Source organism: Polypterus senegalus, chromosome 11 (genome assembly GCF_016835505.1).
Source record: "Polypterus senegalus isolate Bchr_013 chromosome 11, ASM1683550v1, whole genome shotgun sequence".
Classification (NCBI taxonomy): domain Eukaryota; kingdom Metazoa; phylum Chordata; class Cladistia; order Polypteriformes; family Polypteridae; genus Polypterus; species Polypterus senegalus.
Genome location: NC_053164.1, coordinates 52,388,459 through 52,396,408, shown reverse-complemented (window position 1 = coordinate 52,396,408; position 7,950 = coordinate 52,388,459).

Below are 7,950 nucleotides of genomic sequence, written 5' to 3'. Positions count from 1 at the left end.
AATGGGAAAACGCATTAAGTTGAATCTGGAGAAGTGGAAATTATAAGCACAGGGTGCCGCATCTGTACAGACATGTAAACTGATAAAGATTCTGACTGCATCAGTAAAGTATACATTTCTATTCTTTTTACTTTTTTCAAATAACAGCCTAAAACAGCGCTATATCCTAACTACAGGGTCATGGGGTCTGCTGGAGCCAATCCCAACCAACACAGGGCGCAAGGCAGGAAACAAACTCCGGGCAGGGTGCCAGCCCACCACAGTATTAGATAACCAGGTTCAATAAACAGAAAGGATGGAAATGACTCTTAATAAACCTAATAAAACTCATGAGCTGCATGCAATGAATTCTGTTATTTTACATGACCTGATAAGGTGTTACCCATGGGCCTGATCACAGATGGACATGAGACTTCAAATTGTCTGGAAGTGAGATTACTGGCAGAATGGTGTCAGGACAAATTTACTCTCAATGGCAGCAAAACAAAGGATCATTGACTTTAGGAAACGTCAAGTGGTACGTTTCCACCTGTATACTGGAGATCATATTATGGAATGGGTCAAGAGCTTCAAATTTCTTGGGGCCACCCTCATGACTGAGCTCCAATGGAAAGAGTACACAGCAGTTATCATTATGAATGCTCACCAATCGATCTGTTCTTAACATAATTCTTTTTTTTTTGTAAAAACTTGATTGCTATGTACAGTATTGATTGTAATAAAATTAAGAAAAAAAAAAAAAGAATGCTCACCAATGTCCACCCTTCCTCAGATGTCTGAGAAAGACAAAATGTCTCCTTCAGAGTAGAGCAGGTTTTACGGGTGTGTTGTGAAGTCAATCCTCATGAGGTGCATTTAATCCTGGCTTGGCAGATACTCTGCACAGGACTGAGAACAACACAGAAAATTACCAGAATGCAGTTACCAGAAATTCAGGATATCTACACCAAACGCTGTCTCAAAAAGGCAGACTGTTTCATAAAGGACTCCAGACAGTCTGCAGTGGACTCAGGAACATCCACAAATACACGCAATAGATACAGATTTTATTTCCAGACATTTGCCACTATTAGCCAACAATGACCCCTTACAAATCATGGATTTGCTTACATTGTACCAATTATCTGAATCTCTTATATTCATGTCACATTATTTTATCTGAATTTATCACTTATTGCTTAACCTGTGACTTATATGCTGTATTTTACATTATATTATCTTGCGATGTCACTTACTGTACTGTCAGGTCCAAGGACGGTCAGTTATCTGTGAGATATTTGCTGTGATCAACATAACTGTATGCACTGTTTTCGTTTGTTATCTGTATGGTATTTATTATACTGCACTTACTACTGAATCTCAAAACTGACCTTCTGTTCCTTAATTCCTAGATTGCCACAGTGATTTGAAGTCCTGAATTAACACAGCACTTTATTCTACTGCCCTATCAGACCCCATTTTCACTGCTCTAAGCTGTATGTTGTTAGCTATTGAATACAGCAAATTTGTACTCTGTAGTTTAGCATTAATTGTTCATTATTGCTGCAGTACAGTGTTGTTAATTGTTTCATTAATTGTCAGTCAGTCGTTATATTCTGCAAAGAGAACACCGAAATAATAATTTCTTTATATTTGTGCAATGCATTGTTTGTTTGTTTGTTTTTGATTTCTCCAGTGTCTTCATTACCATCCAGCCATCCCTGTTAAGTTATAAGCTCAGATATATGCAGGAGGTTGAGCTTATGGTGTCCTAGATGATGAACTAGTTTTCAGTCAGACCGCAGTTTGTGAGACTCAAAGATTTTATTTCTGATACAAATGTCGGCAACACTGGAGAACCACAAGGAACAGTCCTGTCTCCTTTTCTCTTCTATTTGTACACCTCAGACTTAAATATAACACCAGGTCATGTCACTTGCAGAAATTCTTAGATGATTCTGCACTTATCGGGTATATTGAAAAGGGGAATGAGACAGAGTTGAGGAGTCAGGAGGAGACCTTTGCTTCTTGGCTGACAGAACTGGCAGCATCTTAACATCAGCAAAAACAAAGAACCAGTTATTGACTTTTGCTGCACCAAAGAGACTTTCTGTCCGCTCACTGTTCAAGTTGTGAAAATACAGGTGGTCCACTCCTATAAGTACTTGGTGGTCCACATTAATGACAGGTTGAACTGGTCTTGGAACACATAGGAAGTATATAAGAAAGGGCAGTGCAGGCTCTTATTCTTTAGGAGAGTCGGTTCCTTTAATGTGGGAACTCACATCCTTCACATCTTCTACAACACTATGATAGCCAGTATCATTTTCTTCACTGTGGTGTGCTGGGCTGGTAACATCACTTGAAGAGAGACCTACCAAACCAACAAGGTAATTATAAGGGCAGGGTCAGTTATAGGACACACTCAGGATGCCTTGGAGGTCATAGCAAAGTAGAGACTTAAAATAAAATTGAGTGCCATTATGAACAATGCTGCACATCCTCTCTCTGACACACTGAGAATTATTCAGCAGAAGCGTGTCAAGAAACACTACTGGAAGTCCTTTATACCAATGGCTATATATCTGCATGATGCCTCACTAGGACTGGGACTGTCAAGTTAGAAGTTTTCTTTCTATTTATTTTTCTTTTCTTTTTAGTCATTCTGGTATTTGTTCAGACCACAGCCTGTTTATTTATTTATTTACTGTTTAATTAAGGGCAATAGCAGGGCAATTTGGGGGCACATCAAAGATTCTTTGTTTGTGGACTAGTGGCCAGGTAGAGCTGATTGCCTGTTAATTGGGGGTAGTTAGCACTGATGCTCCAACAGACTATTTAAGTGGCTGTAGAGGAAAGTGTTTGTAAGAAGGTACACTGGGAAGTAGCAAGACAGAGTAAGTTGGGGTAGGCCTGTTAAATTTGTTTTCAGTTGTTACTAGTGGAGTTTTACTTTGGTAGAACAGAGGTCACGTAGGAGCTACTTACTATCCTGGACAATGACTCTCACCTCCTGAATGAGGTTGCAGATAAACAGAGGAGCAGATTCAGCAACAGATCAATTCATAAATGGAGATGATGTTACTGGTGTGCAACAGATTACATGAATGAAGGAGCTGCAGCAAAGAGTTCAGGCAAATCCCAGAAGGGTGAATGACAATTTAACATTAGAATCCCCAAAGCTTACAAAAAAACTCATAATCTCAGCCCACCTTAAATCCCTTCACCCCTCTCCATCAGCGTCTTTTGTTTTTGTAAATGCGTCAATCAGCACAAGCAACAAGCAGCCTACTGTCCCATCCCCTGCCTTGATAAAGCTCAGCTCGTGGGCAAAAAGGTCTCCCAGCTCAAGCCAAGGCTCCTGCGTGTGAGGAAAATTAATGCTTTTTTTTCCCTTGGTTATATTCTTGAATGAAAGCACACATGTTTATTTAATATTTGGACTAAACTTCACATCATTATTAGTATAACATGGAAAAAGTTTCTGCTTTAGGTACTGTATGTGTTCAGCATTTCTTGCCTCGCATTTCTTTTTATCCTACACTCATCCAAATCTTTATAGACACAGAACACACATGAAATGCATGTATTCCAAATAATGAAATACTGTATAACTTATCCTATACAACTCCAGGAACCTTACAAGCAGATAAGAAGTCTTGGCTTGAGCTGGGAGAATGTTTGCCTGAGCTGAGCTCCATCAAGGAGGGGGAATGAACCAGCAGGCTGCTTGCTGCTTGTGCTGATCGGCACATTTATAAAACAAAAGACGCTGATGGAGAAGTGCGAAGGGATTTAAGGTGGGATAGGATTACAAGTTTTTTCATAGGTTTCAGGGATTCTAGTGTTAAAGAAGATCATAATTCCTTGTTTAAAGCCTAAAAAAACTATTTTTAATGAGTTTTAAATGTTGCCTCTGAAACAAATATTAATGTCAGTTTTACAAAACTGTTCAAATTGAAAGTTGCCTGTTTTGTTCATCACTAATACTGGGCATACTTAAGTGAGCAAAGAAATCTTATGGTTTAATGGTATTTGCACACAAGCTAATTCTTATTTAAAAGATTTTCAATTGCATGTATCTAATTCTTTAAACCAGGGGTGTAAATCCGCCCAAATTTTCTATCTCCATCTCCAGTGTATTGCTCAATCAGCTTTATTTAGGATAATGGATTGTAGGCAGACCCCACTTTTAAATTTGTGATATTCCAGGAAAAAGCAAAAACAACAAATCAATACTTTCAATGAATGTGACTTTAGTGACATTATAGTGATTGGATTTTTTATGAGGGAGCCATAAATTAAATGCACTGAGTGAACATCATCCGTCCCTTTTTAGAACTCCACATGTCTCAACAGAGCTTCCAGTGGATTTAGAATTTATCATTGCAGGAACATGGCCTGCCAAGAATAAAGAATAAGTCAAACATAAAGAATTTAACGCAAACCAAGGGCTGTTTTGCCGTAGATCCAGCATCTTGGGTTTGACTTTGATCTGTATGTGCTGATAGCATCTGACTGCACTCACCACACGATGAAAAATTTCCATGTTCTCCCTGCCTACATCTGTTTTCATCCAGTTAATCTAGTTTTCCTCCCACATGTCAATCACGTTAGGTTGACGGAGATTCTAAATTGGCCTTTTGTATTTACTTTACTCCTATGGACTGGCATATTACAAATAGATTAATAGATTTGGGAAGGGAGTTTTGGAGAGTCAGTAACCACAAAGCTGCTTGAACATTTGCAGAGAGAAGCTGCTGGGTTTTAGAAAGTTATAAAGTTTATGAAGCTGCAGCTATTGTTTCTTAGGTTGATGGTAAGAATAGATTTAATTAATTGAGGTTAACAAGAAGGAAACAGGGCAGCATGGTGGCGCAGTGGTAGTGCTGCTGCCTCGCAGTAAGGAGACCTGGGTTCGCTTCCCAGGTGGAGTTTGCATGTTCTCCCTGTGTCTGCATGGGTTTCCTCTGGGTGTTCCGGTTTCCTCCCACAGTCTAAAGACATGCAGGTTAGATGCATTGACGATCCTAAATTGTCCTTAGTGTGTGTTTGCCCTGCGGTGGGCTGGCACCCTGCTTGGAATTTGTTCCTGCCTTGCACCCAGTGTTAGGATATCAGGTTGGATAATGGAAGAAGGAAACATTACCGTTTTTTCACCCTACTAGGGTGTTGTACCATATTAGCCATTATGGATAACTACAAATTTATTACAAAATGAGTACATCTTGCCTGAAGAAGGGGCCTGAGCTGCCTCGAAAGTTTGCATATTATATTTTCAGTTAACTAATAAAATGTGTAATTTTGCTTGACTTCTCATACATTTTAAAATATATCATATACCTACAATATAATAAAACACTAAAGGCTGTGTGTCCAGTCCTTCTGGGCAATCTGATTGGTCAGTATGTCTTTTAGTGACGCAGTAGAAAAAGCGTTAGATGTACAAGGAAGAGTAAAGGCATATGACACATGCTGAGGGCATTGCCTTCAAAGATAGTGCCACACACGGGCGATTAGGGGATAGCCAATGGGCTCGATCGCACGTGAAATCACAAGAAATAGGGATTGGGAACACGGTTTTAATACTCTTTTCTCCTTTGCATCTACAGGAAAATGCCAGAATATAAAGCCCATACCTCAACTTACGCTCTAATCTCCACCACCACCTGCACAATGAAGACAATTTCCTTCCGGCTCCACTGAATCACCTCACTTCTGGTTCCATCCCGATGACTTCAGTTCCATCCACTGTTTCTGATATATACATATATATATATATATATCTATAATAATAAAAGGCAAAGCCCTCACTGACTGACTGACTCACTCACTCACTCACTGACTCATCACTAATTCTCCAACTTCCCGTGTAGGTAGAAGGCTAGATGTAACGGTCATAACAGTCGATAACGGTCAACAACGTCCGCCATGTTGAACTTTCTTATTTATGGCCCCATCTTCACGAAATTTGGTAGACAGCTTCCCTGTGCTAACCGAAACTGGTGTATGTACTTATTTCGATGGTATGATGCCACTGTCGGCCGCCATATTGAACTTTCCAACGTCACTAATTTTCCAACTTCCCATGTAGGTAGAAGGCTGACCCCATCTTCACGAAATTTGGTAGGTGGCTTCCCTGCGCTAACCAAAACCGATGTACGTACTTATTTCGGTGGTATGATGCCACTGTCGGCCGCCATATTGAATTTTCCAAACATCACTAGTTCTCTAACTTCCCGTGTAGGTAGAAGGCTGAAATTTGGCAGGGTCATTTCTTACAGCTTACTTACAAAATTTAAGCAGGTTTCATTTCAAAATTCTACAAGTAACGGTCATAATGGTCAACAACGTCCGCCATGTTGAACTTTCTTATTCATGGCCCCATCTTCACGAAATTTGGTAGGCGGCTTCCCTGTGCTAACCAAAACCAATGTACATTCTTATTTCGGTGGTGTGACACCACTGTCAGCCGCCATATTGAACTTTCCAATGTCACTAATTCTCCAACTTCCCGTGTAGCTAGAAGGCTGAAATTTGGTACTTATTTCGGTGGTATGATGCCACTGTCGGCCGCCATATTGAACTTTTCACTGTTGTAATTGAAACAAACCATGAAACTCAAACTTATTATGACAGCAGCAATCCAAGCTGTGAGATTTGAGACAAGATTACTATTCACATGGCCAACTGTACATTGCATGCTCAAGAGTAAGCTCAGCGCACAGCTTGGTCATATTACAACCGGAGGGCCGAACTGACAATGTGATATACAAAGAGTTCCTTAACAAATAATTCTTGGTATATTTTCCCTCGGTTTAAAAAGGTTTAATTTTCTTCTTAATAAAAATTTTAAGGCAGTACTTCGCCACTGCGAAGCGCGGGTATTTTGCTAGTATGTATATACTAGCCCGGGATTGGTTCCTGCCTTGTGCCCTATGTTGGCTGGGTTTGGCTCCAGCAGACCCCTGTGACCCTGTGTTCGGATTCAGTGGGTTGGAAAATGGATGGATGGATATATATATATGCACCTTGTTTTATTCCTTATGATCTTGTACTTTTCTTCCCTGTAATTTGCTGTAATTTATGACTTGTGCTATTTAATATATTTATCTTTGGTTTAATCATTGTTTCTTTTATTATTGATGTGTGTATACTTTTCAGAATCATCTCCCTTAATATTTTTTGTGGTCTCCTTTTTTTCTTGAAAACACAATATTAACTTCAAATGTGGCAACCTGGTTAAATAAAGAAAACAAAATCCCTGGAAGCTGAATATAATAATGACCTAGAGTGTAACAGAAATTCCACATATTAATCAATAATGCCATTAACATTTTGTGGCTGATGGCCTCCTGGCAGACCTTCAAAAGTGCAGGTTCAGATAGCCGGTAAAAGGCATTTACTCTAAATGCATTTCCCATACATAACATGCATGAACAGAAAAATAAATAACTTAAAGCCTTTCTGATTTTCTCAAGTACACAATTTTACAGGTTCAAGCTGAACCACTTAGCAATTAACTTGTTTTGGAATTTCATATAACACAAGAACCTTTAAAATAGAAAAGACCCGGGAGCCTGTTACAACAAAATGTTAAAATGTAATGCTTTCAGTCCAAAGAAGTAATCAGGTTTGAATTAATTAGTTTTCTGTGATTGTATTAACTTGACTTACATCTGAGTTTGTGCCCAGGGCCTGGCGCCTCTTTAATGGCTAATACTTGGTTTTCGATATTCTCAACAGTAAAAAGAAAAATTTGACTGGAAAAAGGAACCATTGATGACTGCAGTGTTCATGTTTGGACAGAAGGTGGCAGTCATCTGTTATTCAAACATCCATGATTCCAAAAAAAAGAGCAAAAAAATAAATAAATAATGAGAATGCTGAGCAGTCACACACTTGTGCAGGTATTTATTTTAAACTCACATTCACACCAGATGAATTCATTCATTCACTAATTCATTTTCA